This window comes from Alexandromys fortis, unplaced genomic scaffold, assembly GCF_014885135.2.
Source record: "Alexandromys fortis isolate MF-2015 unplaced genomic scaffold, M_Fortis_MF-2015_v1.1 scaffold_33, whole genome shotgun sequence".
NCBI lineage: Eukaryota > Metazoa > Chordata > Mammalia > Rodentia > Cricetidae > Alexandromys > Alexandromys fortis.
Genome location: NW_026067917.1, coordinates 6,524,222 through 6,550,788, shown reverse-complemented (window position 1 = coordinate 6,550,788; position 26,567 = coordinate 6,524,222). Strand labels below are relative to the sequence as shown.

Genomic DNA, 26,567 nt, shown 5'->3' with positions numbered 1-26,567 from the left:
TTTTTTTTTTTTTTTTTTTTTTTTTTTTTTTTTTGGTTTTTCGAGACAGGGTTTCTCTGTAGCTTTGGTGCCTGTCCTGGAACTAGCTCTTGTACATCAGGCTGGCCTCGAACTCCCAGAGATCCGCCTGCCTCTGCCTCCAGAGTGCTGGGATTAAAGGCGTGCGCCACCACTGCCCGGCTTAAATTAACAGCTTTGTGACTGTAACTGTTTCAATAGATGCTTATTAAGTATATCAAGACTGTCATTTCAGTTCACTTTTATATTTATATCTTGTAAAAATATCCTCAAAATCTGAAATTATCTACAAGTGTTTTGAAAATGGCTCAGCAGTTAAAGGTACATGCCACCAAGCCTGATGACCATAGTTCAGCCTTGGGACCTAGAAAATGGAAAACAAATTCACTTCTACAAGTTGACCTCTGAACTCCAACGTACTGTGGGATGTTCTCACACACAGTTAAAACGGTGAGTGTAAAAACTAGTCTTCCCTAGGAATGAGTATCCTAAATAATTCTAATACCAAGTGGCCAACACTGAAATCATCTACACATAAGCAAAGTGTTTAAACAGACTTAGCCGATTGTCTTTATATTCTTATGCACAAGTGTATGTGTGTTTACAACAACAATAACCATCAAAAAAGAAGCCTTAAAAATGAGAAGGATTAGAGAACACATCATAGCACTGGGCTGAGCTCCCAAAGTCTAGTTGAAGAATGGGAGGAATGAGAATTTGAGCAAAAAGATCAAAACCTGGATGGAGCTATCAACTGAAACCGTTTACCTGGCTGATGGGAGCTCACCAATTCTAGTCTGACAGGGAAGGAACCAGCATTGGACCACACTAGATCCTCTGAATGTGGGTGACAGTTGTACGGTTGGGGCAGACTGAGGGGCCCCTGGCAGTGGCACCAGGGTTTCTCCCTACTGCTTGTATTGGTTTTGCAGGAACTCATTCTCTTTGGACGGATAACCTTGCTCAGCCTAGATATAGCAGGGTGGGCCTTGGACCTTCACCAGAGCAATGTCCTTACCCTCTCTGAGGAGTCGATGGGGCTTTGGGGGCAAATGTGGAAGGAGTGGATGAAGGAGAAGGAGGAGGAACTGGAACTGATATGGAAAATGAAAAAGAATATTTGTTTTCTTTAAAAAAAATAAAAGAAAAAAGGATGAGAGAAGGACTTCAGAAGATGATTTGGAGGATGGAAAGTGAAGGGATAAAAGATGTAGATAATTTTAACTAAAATATTAAAATTTTAAAAAAATTACAAAATACAAAATCATGAAGTGGAAAAGTTTTGGTTAAATTCTTAAAATAATTTAATTTGTTGTCTTTAGGCTAATAATATTTGTGAAATTTTGGCCAAATTATCTAAAATGTTTTACTTCATTTATTTTTATATAAGCAGATAGGAGAGTTTTAAGAATGTCTTAATCACTTCCCTCTTATAACTGGCAGTTATTATTGTTGCTATTTATTTATTTAGATTTTTTATATTTATTTATTTATGTTTTTGTTGAAAAAATTTCTGCCTCCTCCCCGTCTCCCATTTCCCTCCCCCTCTCCCCATTCCTCTCCCCACCCTCTCGAGTCCAAAGAGCAGTCCAGGTTCCCTGCCCTGTGGGAAGTCCAAGGTCCTCCCCCCTCCATCCAGATCCAGGAAGGTGAACATCCAAACAGGCTAGGCTCCCACAAAGCCAGTTCATGCAGTAGGATTGAAACCTAGTGCCATTGTCCTTGGCTTCTCATCAGCCTTCTTTGTCCACCATGTTTTTTATTTAGGTTTTTTAAAAACTTTTCCATGAAACATTTTGATTATGATTTTCCATCCTTCAAATTCTTTCATATCCTCTACATTCCCCTACCTGCTTCAAGTCTCATGCATAATTGATTATTAAATTAGGTAGTCAAATTGATTTTTATGATTTTGTAATATTTTCAAAGTGAAAACAAAAGGAATATGTATGGTTGAAAGTGAATTAAACATTCATATGTATGACTTAAAGTAAGCATGCTAAGCCACAGATATTAAATAAAAGCTGAAATCTCATTATGGAATAATTATGAATAATATTTTGCTAATTATATTTTCTGTATTTCCTAATATTTCTAGCAATTATTAATATTAGTTACTATTAAATTGTCTTTTCTCTAATTCTGAAAGAAAATGAGTAAACATCTGAAAACATAAATGTATATAATAATCTATAAACTTTCAAAACAATATTTTTCTAGTCTGATATATAATTATGAATAAGAGTACACTTTATGTGTGGTCTATTACTAAAATTTGCCAATAATATCTTTGGCTTTTCACAACACATACTAGAATAGAATGTAATAGACTATGTAGATTAAATGATAGATAAATAGGTTGAGAAGTAGACAGATAATAAATCCAAGCCATATGATTATTATAAGTGTTTTAGAGGACAAATCATGCCCTGTGAATGATTGCTAAGTGATATTCTCAAGTGAAAATTGCAAGACTTCAGAGGGATTATTGAAACCTTGATTGGTCTTTTTCTGCCTCAGGAACACATTGATGTCCAAAGCTCAGGTATAAAAAGGAGCTGAATGTGTAAGAGCCATGGCTTTGACCTGTGCAAGCACCATTGAACTGTTGTGGGGTAGAAAAGGAGGATGAAGAAACACATTTGTACTTTTTCTTGCCAATTCTCTTTCCTTCTCTATATTACTGATGAAATGGAGTGATAGATGGATAGTCTCACCACATATTAGACATACAATAAAGCTGGAAAGACATGGATTACTTTTTGGTATTTTAAATCCTTATAAATTTTTAAGACACTCCTTACTGTAAACATATTACATAACTTGATGACCAGTTTGAAAACATTTACTTCAACTGTCTCAAGACTTCTATATTCTGTTTAACTCACTCACAAATAACAAAGTTATATTGGGTGTTAACTGAATAGATTCAAAACTTAAATTATCACTAGTCCCATTTTTCATCCTTTCTCCATATTATTTTCAACACTATCTGCAAATGATAAACAGATACAAACTAATAAAATGATAATCATGTATCTATCCCTTACTGAACACAAAAGTTAAAAGCAAAGAGAGATTCCAGTGACAGGAATGGGTTACTTCATTGGAAGTTATTTTCTACCAAGATACTACAGATCTCCAAACACTAATGGTTACTTTACTGAACTTTATGCTAAAATCTTATTACTGAAGACATAACATAGTTATTCACAGACCATGAAAAAGTCATGTTGTCGCTTACCTAGAAGTGTCATTCTTACTCTCTAGCTCTCATTGTGATAGATGGTGCTCTACATACTACCAGAGAGAAGTTATTATGAGTCTAACCAAGATGTGAACTCTGACAGCTACAGTGATGACTTGCATAGCAAGATGTGCCAACTAGTGCAATAGTGGCTAAAATGTCATGGGAGTAACCAACAAACTTGGAGTTAGATTTAAGGCTTTCTCTGGGGAACTTGACAGAAAGTCAGAAGTCTGTGAAAGCCAGTGGAGTTGGATGTCTCCAAGGTCTACAATGGAATGAATTACAGCGTTTCTTGCTACCATCAGACAGTTGCAATAGCAATGTATAAACTTACATTACTTGAAACAGCATATATAAGAGCCATGCAAGTTCAAGGAAGACAAAATTCCAGCATGGAAAGAGGAGGTAGACAAAACATCTTACTCCCTTACAAAAGAGATATTGACTAATGATAGCTCCTGGGAAAGGGACAGTCTGTGTTTTTTTTTTTTTTTATGGATTAAGCGTGCCCTAGTGGAAGACACATATCAAATAGTATATGAACATCACCAACCATAGTTTATTCAAGAAAAAAATAGTAGACACTGAGTTTGATGGGTAGCTAGGGCATATGGGGAAAAATGGGAAGGGGAATATCATCAAAATGCATTGTTTGGAATTATCAAAGAACTAATTTTTTAAAAAAAAAATTGAAGAAGATTTACTCTAGAAAGATGTGAAAAAAGATTTCCCTCATTGGAGACATATCAGATACCACATTACTGCACCTCTTTACAAAGAACCCACCCAGCCAAACCATTCAGTCAAAGTGGTTAAAAGAAGGTATCAGATATGCATCTGTCTATTTACAGAGCTCTGTTAGTAGACTATATAAGAGCAATGATATTTAAATGCTTCAGGTGAACTTACTAATCATTGTACTTGAAATGAAAGCAGTAGAAGGATGAGATCAAGAAGCCAGTGACTAGAAGAGAGCCTCAGTCTTAAACAAGAGGAATAACATAAAAACTTAAAATACAGACACATAGCAAATTCAGACTATATTTAGAAATATTATCATAAAATTTTATGTGAAGAAAAGGTTTTATTTTTGCAGAGAAATGCCAATCAAGGATTGAAGCTATCTATATAAAATTTGTATTTTATATAGATAATATGAGTGATTTAAAAATTTATAGGAGACAATCTGTTGATATGCAAAATACATACTTTATAAAAGTATTGTTACTTTCACATTGAAAGCTTCATAGATTCTTAAAAATCTTTAAAACTACGAAGACACTGCAGACTTCTGTCTTATTGTATGACAATTAGGCAATAAATAAAAGAATCACTCTTAATGTCTCTATATGAATCCCTTCTTTTCTAGGCAGAATATAGATTTAATAAGATCATTTCTTTTGTGATTAATTAATCCAGGTTCTCTTTTTCAAAGGCTCTTTACTATCATTGCAAAAACACCATACCATTCTATTGACAGCATCTCTAAGACATTTCTATTAATATCAGGCATGGGTTGGGGTTTTGTAAAATTTGCAGATGAGTAAAAACACAAATACAATGGGATAGCTAAAATAAAGGACCCTGAGATTGGATGGGAGCCAGCACTGATGCAGCCTGTCATTTCCTCCATTCATAAAAACTCACACTAAAGTTTCTTGAACTGCTGATCAGCCACAAAAATGTCTACAAAGCTTAAAGCTCAAGCAGGAACTACTAAGCATGAGTAACCAGAAATCAGGCCCTGAGATTTATTCTCCCCTTTTCCTAAGCATTGCTTATGTTTTTGTGCAGAAGAATCAGAGGCTACATGAATAAAGCTTGGGTCTTTGGGATTCTTGAGGGAGATGGAAAGAGAGAGGAAGAGATAAAGAAGACAAAATGAAAGAGGAGTGGGATGAATAAATTATAGATAGGACAATGACAAACTATAGCCATAAGGAAGACAGGAAAATGAGGAGAGGGAAGTGTGGGGTAATGAAATATAGCTGTTGAATCAGAAATTCAATTATTTCAACGAGTAGTCTCCCACTGTCTACTGGTTCCAAATTAGTCAAATTCACAGTAATTTAAGCAAGGGAATGAAGTTGAAAAAGGGGTTCTAAGTTTTATACACTTAGAATATAATATTATATCTGATGGCCGCATACATGCAAGCAACACATTCAAGACATTCACAAATGTATGATTAACATGGGCACAAAACATTTCCAAAGTCCCTACATTGTAACTAATGACTACAATAATAAGACTATCTCATATCGCCACATTCCTGCTTCCTTGGATTTCTTTTTTAACCTGTGTTCTTATATACACTGTTATTTTATAACATATATATTTTAGCAGCAGGCTGTGCCTTCCTGGTCCAGTATTCAAATGCTTTAGGAAAATTGTACTCTGGGGTTTAGTCAAAAATCTTATATTTTCACAAAAATAATTACTTCTAATTCATTATATAAATATTTTAATGTCTTAAGTGAAATACATTGGCAGTTAAAGACAATGTTCAAACCATGTAGTTACTACTTTTCACATTTTTTAAAATTACACTCAGGAGCATACTTACTATAGTGCACATTAAAGACAAGGAGGGATGTACTTTTACGAATTTCTAAAACGACCTGAAACAACTCCCAGCTTCCCACAGAGGCAAGTTGAGTATCCATTTAGTTTCACCAGCTCTCATTAAGTTTCTGATGCACATCCCACTGCCAAAACAGCTCCAAGACCTCTATTATGTGTTCCCTGTAATTTGATATCTATTGTACCCTGGTTAGATACTGCCTGACACAAGCATCTATACATAGTCTGGAGAGGAGACCACAAATTCAGGGTCAAGCTGCTAAAACTACTAAGTACTGCTAATTACTTTGAACATAAAGGTCTTAATTCTGGATTCCAATCCATTTCCAAAAGGAATTTATTCTCGGAACATCTCAGAGATATTTGAATAATGCTGTGGTTATGCAAACTGTCCTGAAGTTCAAAAGCATCTTCTAGTTCCAGCTTACTTCCTGAAAATATAAATGCAAGAGCCAATATATGTCACATATAAATATATAAATATCTGTTTATGCATATATGCATGTGTATTTGTAATTTAGTACACATCTAAACTCATTTTCTGAAAAGGACATAACTTTCATAGTCACAGGATACAGTTTTTATGTAACTTACATGGAAAATTATGATAAATATTTTTATTATAGGATAGCATGCACTTTGTTTTCAACGTTTATTGCTTATTTCACTCCTTGCAACCTATTCATTAAATAGAATTTGTGGAATAAAACGCTAGGTGTTTCAGGGAATATAAAATAAGATGTTTTATCTTTAAGCTGCCACATAAAGTAATTGTGCAAACAAGATATCTTGGAGCTATTTCAGCTGTAATAGATATTCATTCATCCTATAAAATTGATTCAGTTATGTCTGCCTTTTATATGCTATTAGATAATAGCTTACAGAGCTAGGTAACATCACCAGACTTTCCTATGAATGTGCGTTATGTGAATTTGCTCATCTAGTTTTCACGAATATGCTATAAGAGATGTGTTATTTTATTTTTATTTCTTTTTTGGTAGACCAGAAAATGGAGATCAACATTATGAATTACCTCTGTGTGAGGATGTAGTCGAACTGGGGTTGGAAACCAAGAAGGCCTTCCCAATATCTTAGCTATAATATTCTGTTATTCCTCAAAAGTAAATAGAGGGGTGAGCCTTACATTTACATTCATATCCAAGCCAGAATGCTAAGCACAACCACATACTGAAGACAGGAAGAGGACAAGTAAGTTCAGAAGAGTGGAAACTGTCTTGTAGGGTTTGAAACAAAACTGAATTCCAGAATTAGATGTCGCATCAGTTCCTCACACACGCGCTGAGAGTAAAATGTGTATCAAAGAAGCATTTAAATGGCAGGTTCAAGTGGATAAACTTCCCTCCAAAATCAAATAATGGAACGACAGAGCTGATTGTGGTTACATGCTAAGGACAATTTTGTAAAATTAAAAATGCAAGTGTAAGTCTAGCAAACTAGACAAATATACCCTCATCACTTCTTTCTTTCTTTCTCTTTCTTTCTTTCTTTCTCTTTCTTTCTTTCTTTCTTTCTTTCTTTCTTTCTTTCTCTTTCTTTCTTTCTTTCTTCCTTTCTTTCTTCTTTTCTTTCTCACTTTCTGCCTTTCTTTCTCTTTTCCTTCCTCCCTCCCTCTGTCCCTCCCTTCCTCCCTTCTTCCTGTTCTCCCTCCCTTTCTCTCTCTCTCTCTCTCTCTCTCTCTCTCTCTCTCTCTCTCTCTCTCTCTCTCTCCTGGAACCAAATGTAAGAATTTATGATGTGGGAACACAGATTTAGTTTATCTGGAATTAAATGTTTAAATAAAGTATCAACTTCATAAACCTTTAATAGTAACAAAGTACAGCCATAAATAAAGACAATTTTCAAATACATAGGTGCATATGTTAGATTGGTGAGTCATTAAAATAGCTATAGACCTTAGATAATATCTTGTAGTATTTATCATTTATGTATTAGTGGAAAAGTAATGTTTTAAGTATTTAGTACACTCCAAATGTTTTTATCTATTAATCACAGGATGTCAAGACTGACACATAGGTTGAACAGGAAGGCCTGTTTGGAAGGCTAAAGATAGTCCAAGGTAAACTGGAATTAGACACTGCACCTGCAACATGCCAACCACTGTGCATAACTAAGGTGGTAATCAGCTGGGCTTCACAGACACAGTTTGAATCTTTACAGACATTGCTGCTTTTCAGGAATTATAATTCAGTTCCCTTTGTTGACCCAGAACCACATTTTATACGCAGGGGGAGGGGGCTGTTATTATTCCTTTCTACTTAGCTAGAAAGACTTGCGTCTAGAATCTGATGTAGATGAGGCTGACTAGTGGACAGGACAGCAGTATTGAGGGCAAAGGAATAGTTAGTAAAGGTATTAGAGCGAAACTCCTGGAGCCTATCAGAAGCATTGGCCAGAATCCAGACTCGGCATTCTCTTTAATCTTCTGTAGATGACACGTGTTAATATATGATGTATAATAGTGTTATTAAACCTTAAAATTAAGGTAATTAAGAATACTCCTCACCTTAATAAATAAAAGAAAAGATGAAGAAAAAAATGTATTTTATGCAACCAGGATATGTGTTTCATATAAAGAGAGTTTACATCCGGGTGGTGGTGGTGCACTCCTTTAATCCCAGCACTCGGGAGGCAGAGGTAGGCGGATCTCTGTGAGTTCGAGGCCAGCCTGGTCCACAAGAGCTAGTTCCAGGACAGGAACCAAAAAAGCTATGGAGAAACCCTGTCTCAAAAATCCAAAAAAAAAAAAAAAAAAAAAAAAAAGAGTTTACACATGCTCCCTGCCTTTAGAGTTATTTATTCTCTAAGAACTATTTTATTTATATGTAGAGGATCATCATATTATGTTCATGCATATAATTTTAAGTTCTATTTTCTTCAGTATGATCTTATAGCTAGAACTTCATATGGAGTAGTCAGCTGTAACTCTAGGAAAAATGGATTCTTAGTATTTAAATTGTAATTGTTATCTGATACTGATATGATCTATTTTAATATATCGTCACTAATTGGACTTAATTTGGAAAAGTAAACATCTGGAAACATCATCACAGACAAATTGGATAACAATGCAGTATTTTCAAAAACCTTCTTTTAACAAAATGGTCTCTTATGTGCCAACTATGACATGAGTGACAGGAGAAAAAGGCCAGAGCTGTAAGAAGTCAGAGTTCTTAGTCTTTGTCCACATAACCAATATTTTTATTTTAATGGTTAGAAGTTGAGGTTGGCATCTAGAAGGAATCATTACCATATTATTGATATTCTTTTTATCAGAAAAATGTATGATTATATTTTAAACATAGTTTCACTATACTACATGATAGATAATAATTTTTTCAAAAAAAGCAAAAACAATGTATAAATGCGGGAGAATTGTCTGTATTCTGTCAATCATATTATAAATAAACGCTGATTGGCCAGGCAGGAAATATACACAGGAAAACCAGACAGGAAGTAGAAATGATATAATGAGAACAGGAGAATTCTGGGAAAGAGGAAGTTAATTTACTCCCACTCCTGGCTATACCAGTGAAGCAGCAGGATATGTTCTACCCCACTGAAAAAGGTACTGAGCCACCTGGCTAACATAGATCAGAAAAATGGTTTAATCAATGTAAGAGTTAGCCAGTGAGAGGCTAGAGCTAATGGGCCAATCAGCTTATAATTTATGGAGACCTATGTGTGATTTTATTTGGGGCTTGCTGGCTGTGGAGTACCGGGCGGGACAGAAAACCCCAACAAGCAGGCCCCGTTTGTGTTACATATAAAACATGATGAAGTCTGTCGAAGCCCAAAAACATATACATCACTTTCTAGTGGAACATTGGTATGTGATAGTAAAGGGTTTTCGGGGTAGAATGCTGAACTCAGTTTCTTCAGTGAGCAGTTAATTTGGTTTGCTAGTACATAGTTTACATGTTAATTGAGCGGTGTATTAAGTATACAAACAGATCAGTCAAATAGATGTCAGAATGATTATATTGGAGATTCACAATAACAGGTTCGCCTTTAGTGTGTTGTAAGGATAGTTAATGCATTCTAAGGCCAGGCTTATGGAGTCTGACAACTGTTTCCAGATTAATCCAACTAGTAGAAACAGCCATGGCCTTGTATCCCCGAATCTTGCTTATCTCCCACACATTAAGGTACAGCTTTGCAATTATAAAAGTTAGCCGGAGTCAGATGGTGATGGTGGTGGCTCATGCCTTTAGTTCCACCATTTAGGAGGTAGAAGCATTTGAATCCTTTAGAACTCCAGTCCAGCCTAGAATACAGAGTGAGATTCAGGACAGGCAGAAAAACTGAGTCTCAAAACAAAGCAATAACTTCTGTATATTCTTGAGTCTTTCAACAGTTTTTACAGTTAATTTAATATTGAGAAATTTTTACTGGACTCTTCTTACCCAGTCATTTCATGTACTCTAAAATTGTTACCTGTTAGCTTCAACCTAAAAAATTAATACTACGACTCAAGGATGAATTCATTTATGATTGTGAGAAGAAATCCACAGATTCTTAATATAGCCTGAAACAGCCAGTTGCTGTAAGAGCAAGCAGGGAGGCAAATCAAGACTTTTACTCATTGTTCTTTTACTCATTGTTCTTTCCTGTCTTGTTTCGGGTTAAATAAGTCATTACTGCATGAGAAACCTATTTACTAAAGACTATAAAATATGAAATACTTCAAGAACTTGAGTGTCAGCCTTGAGCAGAGGCCATACTAATCTCTTCATGGTTTCAGGATGCGCGTGCGCGCATGTGTGTGTGTGTGTGTGTGTGTGTGTGTGTGTGTGTGTGTGTGATGGCAAAGCTAAGACCCACAACTTTTCATTTACAGTTTTAACTTTTCTTACAGGCAACTAAGATCATGAAAATTATTATTGAAATTTGAATTTCCTCTAATAAGGTTTGTTATGGTATATGTATGCTAAAATGTCACAGATGATATTTTAAAATTGTCATTTGATATTTTAAAATAGCCAATATAGCAATATATAATAAGATTAATAATTTTTATGAATCAGTATGCATACATGTGAAATACCCCAAGTTCATGTCACTCCTTAAATTGTCATTTTTTATTATTTTCATTTCTGTTAATTGTTTATTATTTTAAGGGTTTTGTTTTCTAATTAAAACAAAAACCTTTGAAGGATAATTTTTTAACAGTGAATTACATTTATATTTCACTGATATTTTCTCCTCAGCAATCTGCCAATTTTTCTTACCCACCTAAGATGCTGTGCACTGCATGGAAGCTTATTTGGTTAAAAACCTATCTCATTCTACTTTTGACCCTATCCCCCCCCACACACACACTGCTCCAATACTAAAAATCTTTACATCAGGGTCTTCCCTATGACAAGCCATAATCCATCAGCTTGTGGTTATAACCACTACTATTTATAAAAGAAAGATAAGGGGGAGGAAAGGAAGATATTCTGTGCAGTTGTTTGCTTTGTGTCTCTGAAAATACCACAGCAGGTAAAACAAAAATATATTTCTGGCTATGGAACCAAGCCAGCAGGGTTTGAAAACCCTCCTTTACAGTGATCTGTTTAAACAGCAAAGAAGCCAAACCATGGGGGGTTAATAAGTTGACCAAAGAGAAAACACACTGAAGAGTAACACTCACAACCGCCCAGTGGTTATTTTAATCATGTTGCAGCAAGGATACCATATAAATCAAAGCATGACAGCTGTTGCAATAAATGCAACCAGAGCTTCAGGACGGTTTATCCTTTTTACTCAGCAGCTTCCCTTATTATGGCAAATACGGAGCACTCTAGACTGTACTCATTTACATAATTAATTTGATTATTTTAATAAACATTGTTCCTACTCCCTATAAAAGTGATGATACCGAAAATCTATAGTTTGCCTCCATTAGTATCAATTAGCAACATAGTCATTTCTCAATTATATCGTTGCCTACCATGCATGTATCCAATAATCTAAAATTAAAATCCAGTATGCTATGCTGTTCTCATTAAATGCCTAACATCTAATCTGTTGCACTTGAGCTAGTGAAGGATATTGTTTTGGAAAGGTAATTAGCAATGTTCTTGCTTACAACATTCTATCTGCTGGAGTAGAGATTTTTAGGAGAAACTAGCAAATATTCTAATTGAACTATCTGTTTGACATAAGCATGTGCACTGATACTGTTAATTATTCCCTGCTTTAACTGGTCAATTAAAACTGTGAAGGGACGGTCGGTACGAAAGCAGTGTTTTCAAAATGCAGCTCCCCACCATTGAATTCCAATAACTTAATAGTATCACTTTCACCAAGTGACTCAAACAGTTCCAGATACCCATATCTTTCTCAAAATTAAAAACAAGTAATAGCCTGTGTCACATGGTGACAAGTACAGTTCAAAGTGCTATTATTGCTGTACTCGATGTGATAATTAATCCTTCGGTCATTATCATAATGAGGAATCATGTTCAGAAAATGCTGATTGAAAACTTCAGATATCAAATGCAAGTCACTCATTACCTATCGGGCAGATTGATTTGTACACTTATAGCAGATTAGCACAGAGCCTTCCCCACAGTTATTCTAGCCTATTCCAAACTTTTCCAGCCTTCTTAAGTTTCTCGCCATGATTTTTAAATGACCTGATCTCAATGAAGCACTGGCACCATAATTTCAGTTCTTAATTTGTGACGATCTTTCATGCTAATCAGAACTGAGTCCTCATTTTGTTTTTAAAGAGGTCTACATTTTACCCCTAACTGAAATAATTGAAGTAAATTTACAACTGCCTATGGCCAATTATGTCTGAAAACTTTAAAAGTTCCAAGTATAACTTTATCAACTACAAAAGAGCTGATCGTGTCTTTCACTTTTACAGTGAAAGTGATACACATTTATAAGAAGCCCAACTCGGTTATTGTGTGGGGAACAAGCATGGAGAAATATGCTGATTTTTCCCAAGAGCTATCCATCGCTGTGTACAAAAATTTCAGTGACTGTCTCTGATTTTATCTCATTTCCGTCATATGTAAGATTGCATGGATTTCCCCCATGCATTTCCTGAAATCACTGGAGGAGTATGCCCTGATCTGACACAGTTTTATCTAATTTTTGATTGGTCTTCCTTCTATTATTTCCCTCAACCTTTCTCAGTTTTAAAACTTGAGCATTACTGAAAATAATATTATCTTTGGCAACAACAACCAACTAGTATGTACACATGCGTGTATTTTCCCTGTTATTTATTGCTGCCATACGACAGCATACTTTTGTGGTGATATTTTGTTTGTGATCTAACAACTAATGCTTGCTTGCATCTCAGAGTTTAGAGCTAGCCAGCAGTTAGCTATAGAAGGCAGTGTGTTAGCACACATGTTTAATCTCAGCAATCTAGAGACAAGAGGCAGGTGGATCTCTGTAAGTTTAAGGCCACCCTAGTTTACACTAGATTGATCCAGTCTCAAAGAGAAAGAGAACCAGAAAGTAGTGGCTTACAACTATAACTCCGGTACTTGATAGTCTTACTCCTTTAATCCCAAATCTAGGGAGGTAGAAACAGGAATGGATACGTCTGGGCCAAGAAAGGACTATAATGCGGAAGGAGACCGGAGCGTAAGGCATTCAGTCTGAAGATTTGTTGAGATAGGATTGCCATTTCAGTCTGAAGTTCCGATAGAATTAGTGGTTGACTATTCTGCTTCTCTGATCTTTCAACTTTAACCCCTTAATATCTGACTCTGGGTTTTTATTATTTAGACCAATTAGAATTTGAGCTCCATCTGTCACCCAACATGGGGCTTGAACCCATGACCCTGAAATTTAAAGTCATATGCTCTACCAACTGAGCTAGCTTGAGGATTTATGGAGACAGGATCTTACCCCTTTGGTCTGAGAATTGTTAGAGGTAAAACTACTCTCTAATAGCTAATAGCACACTCTTACGTATGTATTTCTACAAATCTTCTTACAAATTTTAATACAAATATGCAATTGTTTTTATTTTTGGAAACTGTTACATGATATGTATGTATGGCTTACTTATTAGATGAACTCAAATAATGTATGTCTAATTAATTTTTACATTGTGACACAGTGCGGTCATCAAAATTCATATCTGAAAACCAAGGAATTGAGTTTAAAAATTACAAAACACTCATAAAATGTTAAGCATACTCACAGTTTTGTGCTGTGTCTTACTCAGCTATTCTGGGATATATGTGTTATTTAATATACTAAAATGGATCATACTTTGTTGGTAACCATATTGTAAATGAAGTATCTTTGTTCCAATAACAAGGAAAGTTTTGGTTATAGATATGTCTTTAAACAGACACAGCAATTTGAAGCAACATTTCAGCAGAATACAGTGCATTGTGTATCCCTGCCATGGCTAGGGGAATGGCATTGCTTCATAGTTATTCACAGATTTCTTTCTCAAGTCTCACAAACTCACTGCAGCATCATCATCTGGAGAAGAGCTCTTGGGAAAGCTGTCTCAAAAGACAGCCAGTCACACTAGACGATCCCCCGAGCTTCTAAACAGGGGTGACAATGTCCCCAGCAGAAATTTATGCTTAAAATCCAAGGCTCAACTGATAATGTTTCTGTTCTATTTCCCTTCTGGTCCCTTGGTATAATCACAGTTGTCAATTAATTCAATTTCTAAGTTTCCCAACTGAGTGCCATTGGTTTGAACCTTTGTTTTCCTTATTTAAAACTGTAGGAGCCATGGCTCACTTGTCTTTTAGAATCTAAGAGTTTCAAGTCATGCCTATGATTCTGTGGAGTTTGGATTCTCATTTGGATAAAACTGGTGCGCTCTGGTGTCTCATGTTTGGCTAAATTCCACGTGCAAATGTTCAAGCAGGCCGAAGGAGGAAAGCCCCTGCTTCCTCGCATCTCTCAGCTTCCACCAGGAGGTGCTACACTTTGGTAAATTCTTTAAAAGAACCGGATATGCTGTGTTCCTTTTCTGTCCTGCCGTCCTCCTTACAACCCCAGTAGCTTGACGAAATACATACGACTGTTAATCTGTTTTACAGAATTTAGAGTTCTCTTTGAGTCTCTATCCTCACCCCCACCCCCTGCATTATCACTTCTAATTTCAGTGGACTACTTTATCCTAAGATCCTGTGTAATATTAAATTACAATAATAGCAATCAAAGTCATGGGGAGCAAAAGGATTTTCAATTGCAGCCCATGCCTGGCTCTCAATTGCTCCCTAGAAGGAGAGTCTGAGTCACAGGATTCAGAGAACCTGCCAGCAGACTCCCTGTCCTTTCAGTTTCTAATGACATTGAAGTACTTCCATGATTAAAATTTAGAAGCTTCCCAGTTACCAAGTAAATTGCCCCAAACTCCTTATCGAGCACTTACCATGAAGACTCTGATTTTAATATACCATTAATCAAGCTCCAGCCAAGTTTGCCACCGATACTTCCAATTACATAGCCACCGGGCTTTATGTCGGTCTGCCTGTCGGTACAAGGAAAGTTGTTTTCTTTTTCTTTATTTTGTTTTCTGTTTTATCCCTGATCAGTTAACAAGAAATATAAAATAAAATAAAAAACTTGATTTATACATTACTAAGCATACAAGTCTTATATTGGTTGAGAAGAAGCAAAAATATTTAAATAATTTTAAATAAATCATTTGTAATAAGCACAGTGGGAATTCCTTGGTAGTCAATGTTAAGAACGAGTTATTATTATTAACATAAGAAAAACTGCAGTCGTTAAGACATATGTTAAAATAAAAAAAAATATACTGTGGAATTCCATACCAAGAAATGATGATGGTATAAACAAATGTGTGTCCATAAATATGTTAGTGTTGATACTGTTCATTATTATAAATATTTAGAGCAGCATAAAGAATAAGAATTAAATTTGCTTATATAAATTATGGATCATGTCTCCAAATAACTAAATAATATCACAATATGTTTATAGTACTTTTTTCTTACTAAAATGAGAAGTACTTATATTAAGCAGCAAAATAGTTTTTTTGTTAAATTTTATGCAAATGCAAGTATAATTATTCACACAAACAACAAAAACATAAAAGAAAGACGGTGCTTATATTTTGATAAGTAGAGCTCATATTCATCTTCTTAACTCTGAAAGTTTTTGTTTTATCATACTCGCATCTGAAATATCAAAAACAACTCTTCTGAATTAGATAAATGACATCATTTTCTCTCATTTCATACATTAGTATATATCGTTACACTGTTACAAAAAACATAGGATTGGTCCTTCTTATTTCTGCCTCAGTGTTTTATACAGTAACTTAGTGATTAATATTTCAAGCCATATTTTCCTTTTAATAATGCTGGGGAACTATTATTTATTTAAGGTTCATGAAATAGTGTTAACAATTTTTACAGCTGTTTGGTGAAGGATAAAGATCATCACTAAACTACTTTGGTCAGTATTGTAATGAAAAATATTTGTTAATTCGTTTTCTTCCAACCAAGTTTTGTTTTCTGAGTGGAGGAGTTATTATTTTAATATAATTAAGACAGAGAATTTTTACTATATGTCCGAGATAAACAAGTAGCCTGAAACAATAAGAAAATGTGTGGTAATATTTGCTAATAAAAGTGAGGTGAGATAAAATTTAAAAACTGGCTGATATGTAGTTGAATTATTATTATTATTATTATTATTATTATTATTCCATGCAATACTTCCCATTCTCAGCTTCCACTCTCTCTGAATTTTTAAACATTGACAATTTTATTATACAAATTAATTTATATTAAAAAATATGGTTGAAAATTATTACCCTTAGTAGACATACATGACAATGTCAAAATGAAGCTGATATTGCTACTAATATATACTAGCCAGAATGTCTCAAATGAATACATAAGGAAGAATCAATTTTCAGAAAAGAATTTTATCCAGAATAAAAAATAATCTCTAACTTTATAGATATTGGCTTATTACTGCTTTTATGTTGACTTGTGCAGCAATAATTGGCTTACAAATTCAGATTTGCTGATGAAACTGTTCATTGATTTTCATTTGTGGTTGAAAGCTTATATTTATATAACATTTCACATTTGGTGTACTACATGCTAAAAGTTTACCACAAAATTGCATAGCTTAATATTTTTTTTCAGGTACAAAAATTGCTTATCAGATGTTATCAGAAATTATGAAGAGAATCTCAAATTTAGCTAAAATATAGAAAATATTTATAAGTATGGATAACAATTCTTTATATGTTTTAACTAGAATAGCTATGTTTAGTGTATAGCAGTCTTAAAAAGTCAAGTAAATAGAGATATTTAAAAAAGTATTAGATATATAATATATATAAAATATTATAAGTAATATAATATTTTAATATTACAGCAAAGTAATATTTATTTTAATTAACATTTTACTATTAATGATTTTTTCAAAGTATGGGAATGAGTTCATTTTGAAGAGTGGTATTAATGTTGCATATTTAAATATTTACTTCTTCAGTGCTGCAGCTTTCAAATGTTGTCAGTGAACATTGTTGCTTCTTTGAACACACTGAAAAAATTAAGCAGCTTACATTTTAAAAGATTTTTACATTTCCTGAAGATTCTCTGGACCGAAAAAAAAATTTCAAAAAGACTTGAGAGAGAGAGAAAGATTTTCCAAAATGAGAATTTTTACGTTTCTAATATTTGACACATATTTTTGCACTAATACTGGAACTGTAAAAGCCTTAAGAGGAAAATTTGTTTCTTTGAAACTCCCCCACCGGAAAAAAAAAAAAGAAAAAGAAACAAACAGATTAAAAACCTACCATTTTTCAGTTTAAGTTGTATTGTTGATTTTGAAATACATCACTAAAACAACTGTCTCCTGTACAGAGACAGATGACTTGGATCAGCAACATATTCTACAGCAGATGACTTATTAGTCCAGTCCTCCCAGAATTCTTTTTAAGAAATATTTATATTGAGGGGCACATAAGTAAATATATTGTCTCTTTAAAATTGTTTTTCCAGAACTATGACATGATATTAACTCTTTTCTATATAGCCAAATGCCAAATAGTAACCCACTGTAAATACAGATGTGAACATATATGGACATCAAATACATAAATATATAACCGTTATTCCTCTGCACCTTGGCATATACCATAAGGAATCTCCAGAATATTTCTAAACTAATAATACACAGAAAAAGACTTTAATAAAAATTTTGACATTAGAGTCACTTATGACCTATTAATACAATTATAGAAAATAATCCTTATAATCAGTACTTTTAGAAAGCAAGAGATAGGCAAATTGAAGCTAAAGTAAAACGTACAATTAGAGGTCATTTGAACCAGTTGCAAAGAAAAGAATTGAGCATATTTTACAATTGCATACTTTTTCATTCTGGGTACCAATGACTTAATGAGAACAGCAAAAGTTGATGTCTTATTTTGTTATTTTATTTTTTCCTAAGAGAATTTAATCATGACTTAAGACCTTTTCCAGAAAACTCTTAAAAATGTAATAAGTTCATATTTAAATATTATAACAAGTGTTGATGACTTCTTTTTCAGAAAGTAAGCAGGCTATCAAGTCAGATTAGAAAGTGCATGTTTACCCGATATAACAAATGATTAACTATATTAAAGCATATATACATAATACTGATTAAAATAAAAGAATTGTGACCTTCAAAAGAGTAGACAGTACTTTTTAATCCTTATTTCCTAATGAAACTGCTATCTTCCTTGAAATCCATATTTAAGCTGAATTTGAGTTGAATATCATGTTTTTACGACTGTGGACAGAAACTTCACTACTCTGAAGGTTAATTCTTATTGTTTGTAAGTGCTAAGTAAACCTTATTGCAGAATATTTAGGCAATTGTCCACAGTCTAAAAAAATGTTGAGCTTCCCTCTACATTACCTTCTGACAAAATGCAGCACATTAACCAATTCTTTTCTGTCAACTAGCAATTTTTGGCAGATCCCTTTTGCATGATTCATGAAGGACCAGTAAAAGGCTAATTGTTCAAATTAATTTGCGTAAATGACTAAGCAAGAGATAACAAAATTACATCTGCACTTGTTTGGCGAAGATTCAATAGCAGAGGCCCCGTACTGCCAGCTGCTTCCAGACAACACTCTTGCAGAAATTAAAAGCTACAAATATTAATTAATACACTTTTTTGGTACGTTAATTTGCACTGAAAGGTTCCGGAGTGCAAAACTGCTGAGAAGATGAACCATGATAATTAGAATTAATGGGATGGATGCATGTTTTTTGCAGCTGAAGTTTTAAAAACCCATGAATGGAACTGGGAACTTGAAACTGACATTCTCATAAATCTCTATGATAATGTAGCTATTAGTATTAGAAGGATTAAGTACTATGGCTCCAGAGTTATCCATCACATGACACGTTATATCCCATCTGTCATGGCAGCAGCTACAACATGATAGCCGTCCTTGAGGAAGCCACATGAAAAAGCTTTGGGAATTCACCGAATTGTCATGATGACTGTCAGGCTACAAAATGAATAGCTCAGATCTTTGACTTCCCGGTTGAAAAAAAAAATAGCCAACACTCTGTATTTGTCAGCCGAGTGCTTTACAAATACCTAACTCTAGTATCTAAGATTGGTTAGGCAATCTAAATTATAAATGGATCAGACTCGAAAAAAAAAAGAAAGAAACTAGTAAAATGCATCAGATTTCGTCCTTAATTCACGTGAAACTTTAGGATTCCGAGATCCCTATAGAATAGTTTTCACTGATGACATTATAAATTATATATGGCAACATCTTAGGAAACTCTTAGAGATCACATACTACTAGTAAATATGGTGGAATCGTTCTTGAAGCAAAATGATGAGAGAATGAAAATTTAACATTAAAGCAAACACAGGCTTTTAACATTTAGTCATTAATTTTAAACTAGCAGAGCCGAATACTTCCCAGCTGAGACAGAGTATCAATTTCCACATGTAACTTCCCAAATACTGCCAATTAGTGTGTGCTACATAATCACACACATATATGCAGCCATGTACTTTTATAAGGTATAAAGCACTTAAAGGTGAGATTGGCGTGGAAGTTTACAGACTACATGCAGTACAATTTAGTTAATTGGTTTGTACTAGGATATAACTTCTAAAGCTGGGTATTTATTATTTTACAGTATTCTTTTTTTAATTTTATTTCTTTTATTAAAAATTTCCGCCTCCTCCCCGCCTCCCTTTCCCCTCCTCCTCCCCCCACTCCCCACGCCCCACTCCCTTCCCCCTCCCTCTCCAGTCCCAAGAGCAATCAGGGTTCTCTGCCCTGTGGAAAGTCCAAGATCCTCCCCCCTCCATCCAGGTCTAAGAAGATGAGCATCCAAACAGCCTAGGCTCCCACAAAGCCAGTACATGAAGTAGGATCAAAACCCCTTGCCATTGTCCTTGGCTTCTCATCAGCCCTCATTGTTCGCCATGATCAGAGTCCGGTTTTATCCCAGGCTTTTTCAGTCCCAGTCCAGCTGGCCTTGGTGAGTTCCCAATAGATCAGCCCCACTGTCTCAGTGGGTGGGTTGCACCCCTCTCGGTCCTGACTTCCTTGCTTATGTTCCCCCTTCTTCTGCTTCTCATTTGGACCTTGGGAGCTCAGTCCAGTGCTCCAATGTGGGTCTCTGTCTCTATCTCCATCCATCGCCAGATGAAGGTTCTATGGTGATATGCAAGATATTCATTAGTATGGCTACAGGATCGGACCATTTCAGGCTCTCTCTCCTCAGCTACCCAAGGCAGGGCATGTTAGAGCCTCTAGAGATTTTGGACTACTGAATGTAACGTGAGTTTGTGCAGAATCTGTTTTGATGCTTATGAAAAATGGCGTATTTGGAAAATGATGTGTGTTAGCTAGGACAAGCCTTTAAAATAGACCTAAAAAAACCTCTTCTCATTATTCCCTAACATTTACTCTCTAATATTTTACTGCTAATTTATTCTCCCTCTCACTCACTCACTAATTGAGACAGGGTCTCTGTGTAGCCTTGGGTGACCTGGAAATCTTTATGTAGACAAGTCAGGCCTCAGACACAGTGATCTAGTTACCTCTATCTCCCAAGTTCTGGGACTAAAGTGTGCACCACCAAATTCAGCCTTACTCTCATAATATGTGATGTTTAGCAAAATCTTGTGGAAGAGTATGTCCTTCTTTACCCTTGAGAAAATTCCTAGTTACTTTGTTATGTTAGTTTCTCAAAGTATTAACAACCAAATTTGGCTTCAAGACTTTGAAGTTTACTATTCTCGGAAAGTTATTTCTTTTCTTATACCATGCATAGAGAACTGGCAGAAGGACCCTCATGTCACCTCCCACAGAAAGAAGAATATGGAACAAGAGGTGAGGATGGTAGTGTTAAGGGCAAACCTTCCCCTGTGGAGATGAGTTCACCGCTCTGCTTTAGAGGGAAGATGAGAAACATGCATGATTAACTTGGAAGTAAAGGACACAAAGAAACTTAATGATTAAGAATTTGGTGACTCTTTGCCATGAAAAGACTCAACATTGGTTTATAAACACATTTATTTCATAAGTAGAAACCTTTCTCATGGTTAGGAGAACAACTGACCAAAGCAAGAAAACCACACTTCTTCTCCCCAGAAACTGAATGTCAAGTAATTGAAGTTCAGAATTTCAAAATACAGAGACCCTTCAGCTGCAGTTCTTTGGTCCTTACTGTTGGTTGTTCATATCCTTTGATACTTCAAGGAAGTTGCTAATGATTCTGTAATAATTTTCTTTGTATGGCTGGTCAAGCTGTGTTTTGTTGGGTTAAAACTTTGTTTTCAGTAGCTTATAACTCCAAGAGACTTAACTAATACATTCACTACCGTATTCATTGGTATTAATATCTAATCCTAAAATTAGAATCTCACTTTCAAAATAAGCAATGCAATCTTTAAAATGTAGACACTTAAAAGCTTAAAGGTCTTAAAGACTTAAGTTTTAACAACTGAAAGTAGAACAACTGTATATCAGTGAGTAAAACAACTGCTTCTTAGGAATTTATGCTGGGAACAAATAGCAAACAATAAAAAAGCAAACAAATAATCATCATCAAATATGTTCAATCATTTTAGTGAATATATGTGATTAAAATATCATGGAATTAAAACATATGTAAGAATCCAATTTATAGTTAATTAATAAATGTAACATTTACCTTGGAATAGGCATACAGAACTTGCACTTTTAGATATATTCTCTTATACAAACATCAAATAAGTCTTTCTTTAGTAAATAATTTTATTTTTCTTAAATCCTCCTGCCCTGCATTTTTGATGACATCCTGGGATGTAAAGAAACAATACTGATGATAGGAATTTGATCATCTTAGAGGATTTGGCTTCATCTCTTAAATGTCTTTGTTTTTGTTTTCTTGTTATTGTTGTTGTTATTTTACCTCCTAATATTATTTGTGATTATGAGAGTCCTAAATATCACTCTATACAATTGCATGAACAATATCTAAAGATGAAAACTGTTTCACCCCATCTGTAAATGAGACCAAAACAAAGGGGCCATAAAGATGTCAAGGTATAACTTTGGGAATTTGGGGGGAAAGGAGTCTTAACAAGAAAGCATCTGACACAACAGAAACCAACCTTTATGTGAGAAGCACATAAACCTTAACGGTACAAAAATCATTTCTCATAAGGAAGCCAAAAAGATGGAAATAATTTATTTTGTAAATCTAATCGCTTGAAACTTTATAGTGCTTCCTCTCCAAATTAAGTGACTACCATTGGTACTCAGAAAAAAAAAGATATACATAGAATAATAACAGTCTTCTATGGAACCCTGGTGATGTGGATGCACGTAAGTGGCATTGAGGAATTTCTGGAACATTGGTCCTCGATTGAGAGCAACTTGAAAACACAAATGCCTTAAATTTCTCCTTGCACCTGTGGCTGTGCTATAATCTGAACAGTCAGAATGCCCAGTATGCAGTGTGGGTAGAAAGACTGGTAGAATACTGGATAGAAAGGCTAAAAGGGGGTCATGTTTCTTCCAGACAACTCCATGACTAAATGATCTGCTGCAATGCCTTTGGCAACAGCTCCTCTGAAGTTCAACCTACAAGAGGAAAATGAATGAACCCTGTGAACCACTTACTGGTAATAACTCACTCTAATCTTGCCAAAGAAAGATCTGCAACCAGGTTCCCAATAATCTCGGGGCTTTTGTCATCCAAATTCCTTGCAAAGAAAAGCTTTCATTTCCTGAAAGCACATTAGAATAAAATTCCTTTGGAGATTACTTTGCATTTCCTATTCATAAGCCCCAAATAATAGTACACCAGAGTAAAGTAGGAGTCTAATATATTCACTACATGTCTGACCACTTATTACCTTTTATTTAGAGAAATATCCTCGAGAGCAGGTACATGTTTCCTTCTGCCATGAAGGAAAAAGTGAAAAATCACTGTCTGGGAGCAAGACTCCTCCTTTGGCTCCTGGGTGTTCTTAAAGAACCCATTTCAATTCCCCTGGGCTCAGTTTATGCATCCAACATATGGGGCCATGTAAATTGTATCTATCAACTCCCTCAGCTATTCAAGTGAACAAAAAAAGAAAAGATCTTCCATTAAGATGAAAGGCTCATTTATCTCTTCAGAAAAAAACGTGGTGGGGGGGGGGGGATGTACCAGTGAACCTGTGCTACCTCCTCTTAAAATAGAACATTCATTTTACATACAACTCTGCTGGTGATTCGGAAGGGAAAGTGGGGCTCAAAGGAACAAATCACACAAATACGTGTGCCGTCATGTTTTATTTCCTATAATAGGTTTTCACTATGGTGGTGGCTGGTTCGCTAATCCTAGGCCACAAGGAAGAGTTTTATAGCCCTGGGCATCCATGTTTTGGGTTTTCATTATTTGGTAAACCTGCCATAGAAGATTTAAAAAGCCAAACCTGTCACTGATTAGGTAAGAAGTAAGCAATGTATCTCTTTAAAAAGGACAGTTAGTGCACAGATGTCGTAAAGGAAGGTAAGAAGATATAAAAGGAAACAAAGCTGAGGGAAGTAATCATCCAGCATGACAGAAATATTAGGCATAAAACTCTTATGTTTTAATGTTTTTCTCAAACTTCTAATAGAGGAAAGATATCAGACAGAATCTGTTTGTTTGCTTGTTTATTTTTCAAATATCCGGGAGCCTGGAAAGTGACTACATCCCTGTCAGTTTTAATTTATTTAGAAGCTTAAATAGAAATACAAACAGATAATGTCGAATTAAGCTTCACTGAAGCAAGACTGTGACTTAAACTATCCTTATTATTCCATATATTTTGCTGAGAACCCACCAGGAACAATACAAAGTGGACTCAAGAAACTTGAAAAGCTTGCCAATGGAGTCTGGGCCCCTGACACTAGGGGGATTGTTTCGATACATAATTGAAATACATTGAAAATATATTCGTGCTTCAATTCAGAGAGGAAAGAAAGTGTATTTTGAGAACCAAGTTTAAAATAAGACTAGATGCAAAGTAAATGAGCTGAAAGCTTAAGACATTTTCCAATAAATATTTTGCTAGGGTTTATCACACATTATTTGGTTTATTTTCTTCTACCCTATCTATGTATGCACTAATGAATTGATTATTACCATATGAATCTATAATAATATCTGCTGTAAAGTTTCAACTTCAGTTTTCATGGGTAATAGGTTGTATATCATCACATAAATATTTTACTTAATCTATAGGTTTACCATAACAACATAGCTCAGACTGGGTGACTTAACATATTCTGGTTTCAGAGTTCTAGAACAAGATACCAGGAGGACTGTTCTCTCTTCAGCCCTTTCTTGACTTGCTAATAGCTGCTTTCTTCCTAAGTCATCTTGTACCTTCTCCTCTGTGCTCATACTTCCCTGACTCTCCCTTTTATAAGTACACCAAACTTATTCTATTTCAGGCTTCACCTTTATGAGACAACTTATCCTTAATTACTCCTTTAAATGCTTTGTATGAAAAAGTTCTAAAACTGGAGAGGATGCTTTGTCTACAGTTCGGTTCACAAATATCTACAATATAGTATGTATTGGGTTAGAGGCTGATTCTGTTGCAGGCACTGTTAGGAGGTGGTGGAAAATTTAAAAGTCAGTGATTGCTGAAATATTTTTGAGATATAGGGGTCAGGACCTCAAAGGAAATTGTGGGAGCCTCTTTGTTCTCTTTTACTTCCCAAAGGAGAGGAATTGGTTCCCTCCACTATGCACTTACTATGATGTGCTAACACACTAGTCCCCAAATCAGTGGAATGAAGCAATCACTGTGAGAGGTTGCCAGGTTGTGGCTGAAAGTAAACCTCTTATTTTTACATGTTCTCATGGTGTTTGGTATAGTAATGGCAAACTGTCAAACATTGACTTCAACATAAGTATTTTGGAAAGACATAATCAAGTCCATAACAAATAAGCATGAAATAGCAAAGACACACCAAAAAGAACTGTAAATGGATGCTAATAAAAAGGGGTTTCCTCACTCTTATACCCCCCCTCTTTATATAAGCATCACTAAGGCAAGATTCTTTTTTGTTTGTTTGTTTGGTTAGTTGGTTGGTTGGTTGATTTTATAAGACAGAGTATCACATATGTATATCTCAGCATTGCCTCCGACATAAAGTCCTCCCCCTCTTCATGAACCCAGATGCTGGGGCATTATCAGCATCCACCACACCCAGCAAGAACTTTACTATTAATGGTATGGATGACTAGATTTATCAGGTCATTTTTAGAAAATTTACCCCAAACACTTTTAAATGCCAATTAGACTTTAACTAGCCCCCTAATTGCAAGTAATTGAATAAACCTAGAAGCCAACAACCTGCCAAATCTGGGTTATTACACAAGTCAGTCACAGTTCAACTGCATCACACTTTGATACGGGGAAGTGATTTGATTTTAGAAGATTCAGGTTTGTATAATACGAGAATGCCTTGTGTATTTATCAGCAGTATTGTCTTGATTTTGGAGACAGGCAATATATTGCCTAATTGTTGTTTATTATTATATTATTGGCTTCCTGTTTAATTGCAATTGTAATAATAATAAGAATAAGTTAACGTGCTATTTTTTCTCATAAAATAGCAATTACTCTTGTCAAATTTAAGATGACTCAGAAAGTTCCAGCTTATTGTCCTTTGTCATTAACCATTATATATATGTATATATATATATATATATATATATAGTATCCTAACCTAATATTTCTTCTTAAAATTACTGTGAGTTCACTCATTTAGCCATAGGGAACCCTCCGCAGAATCATTGACCATAGTGCCACAGGCCCCCACCTGCATCGACTGGCAGAAGATTCCCAGGAATTTACCAGAAAACCAAGCTGTGTTTTAAATAATATAGTTTCTATTTAATTATTTCAGGTCTGAGCAGCCAGGAACAAACATATAGTCTCCAACTACATTATATTTTTATTTTTGGGACACAGTCTCATTATATAGCTCTGACTGTTCTGGAACTCATTGTGCAGATCAGGTTGTCCTCTAGCTCAGAGAGATTGAATGCTTATATAGTTTATGTATATTGTAAATTTTATGCCTGACTTGCGATAAAATATATTTAATTGAGGACATTATGTCATATCTCCTCAAAATAATTGTTTATGCACAATATTAATTATATTTTGTTTACTTCTTCAGCTATTTTTGGTATCTTATGGAAATGGTGA

General features: G+C 34.9%; 1 pseudogene; it reads right to left on the bottom strand.

The window, feature by feature from the left end:
* Positions 1-10,539: 10,539 nt before the first annotated feature.
* LOC126500281 (uncharacterized) lies at positions 10,540-10,628 on the bottom strand (annotated as a pseudogene).
* Between the last annotated feature and the right edge of the window lie 15,939 nt (positions 10,629-26,567).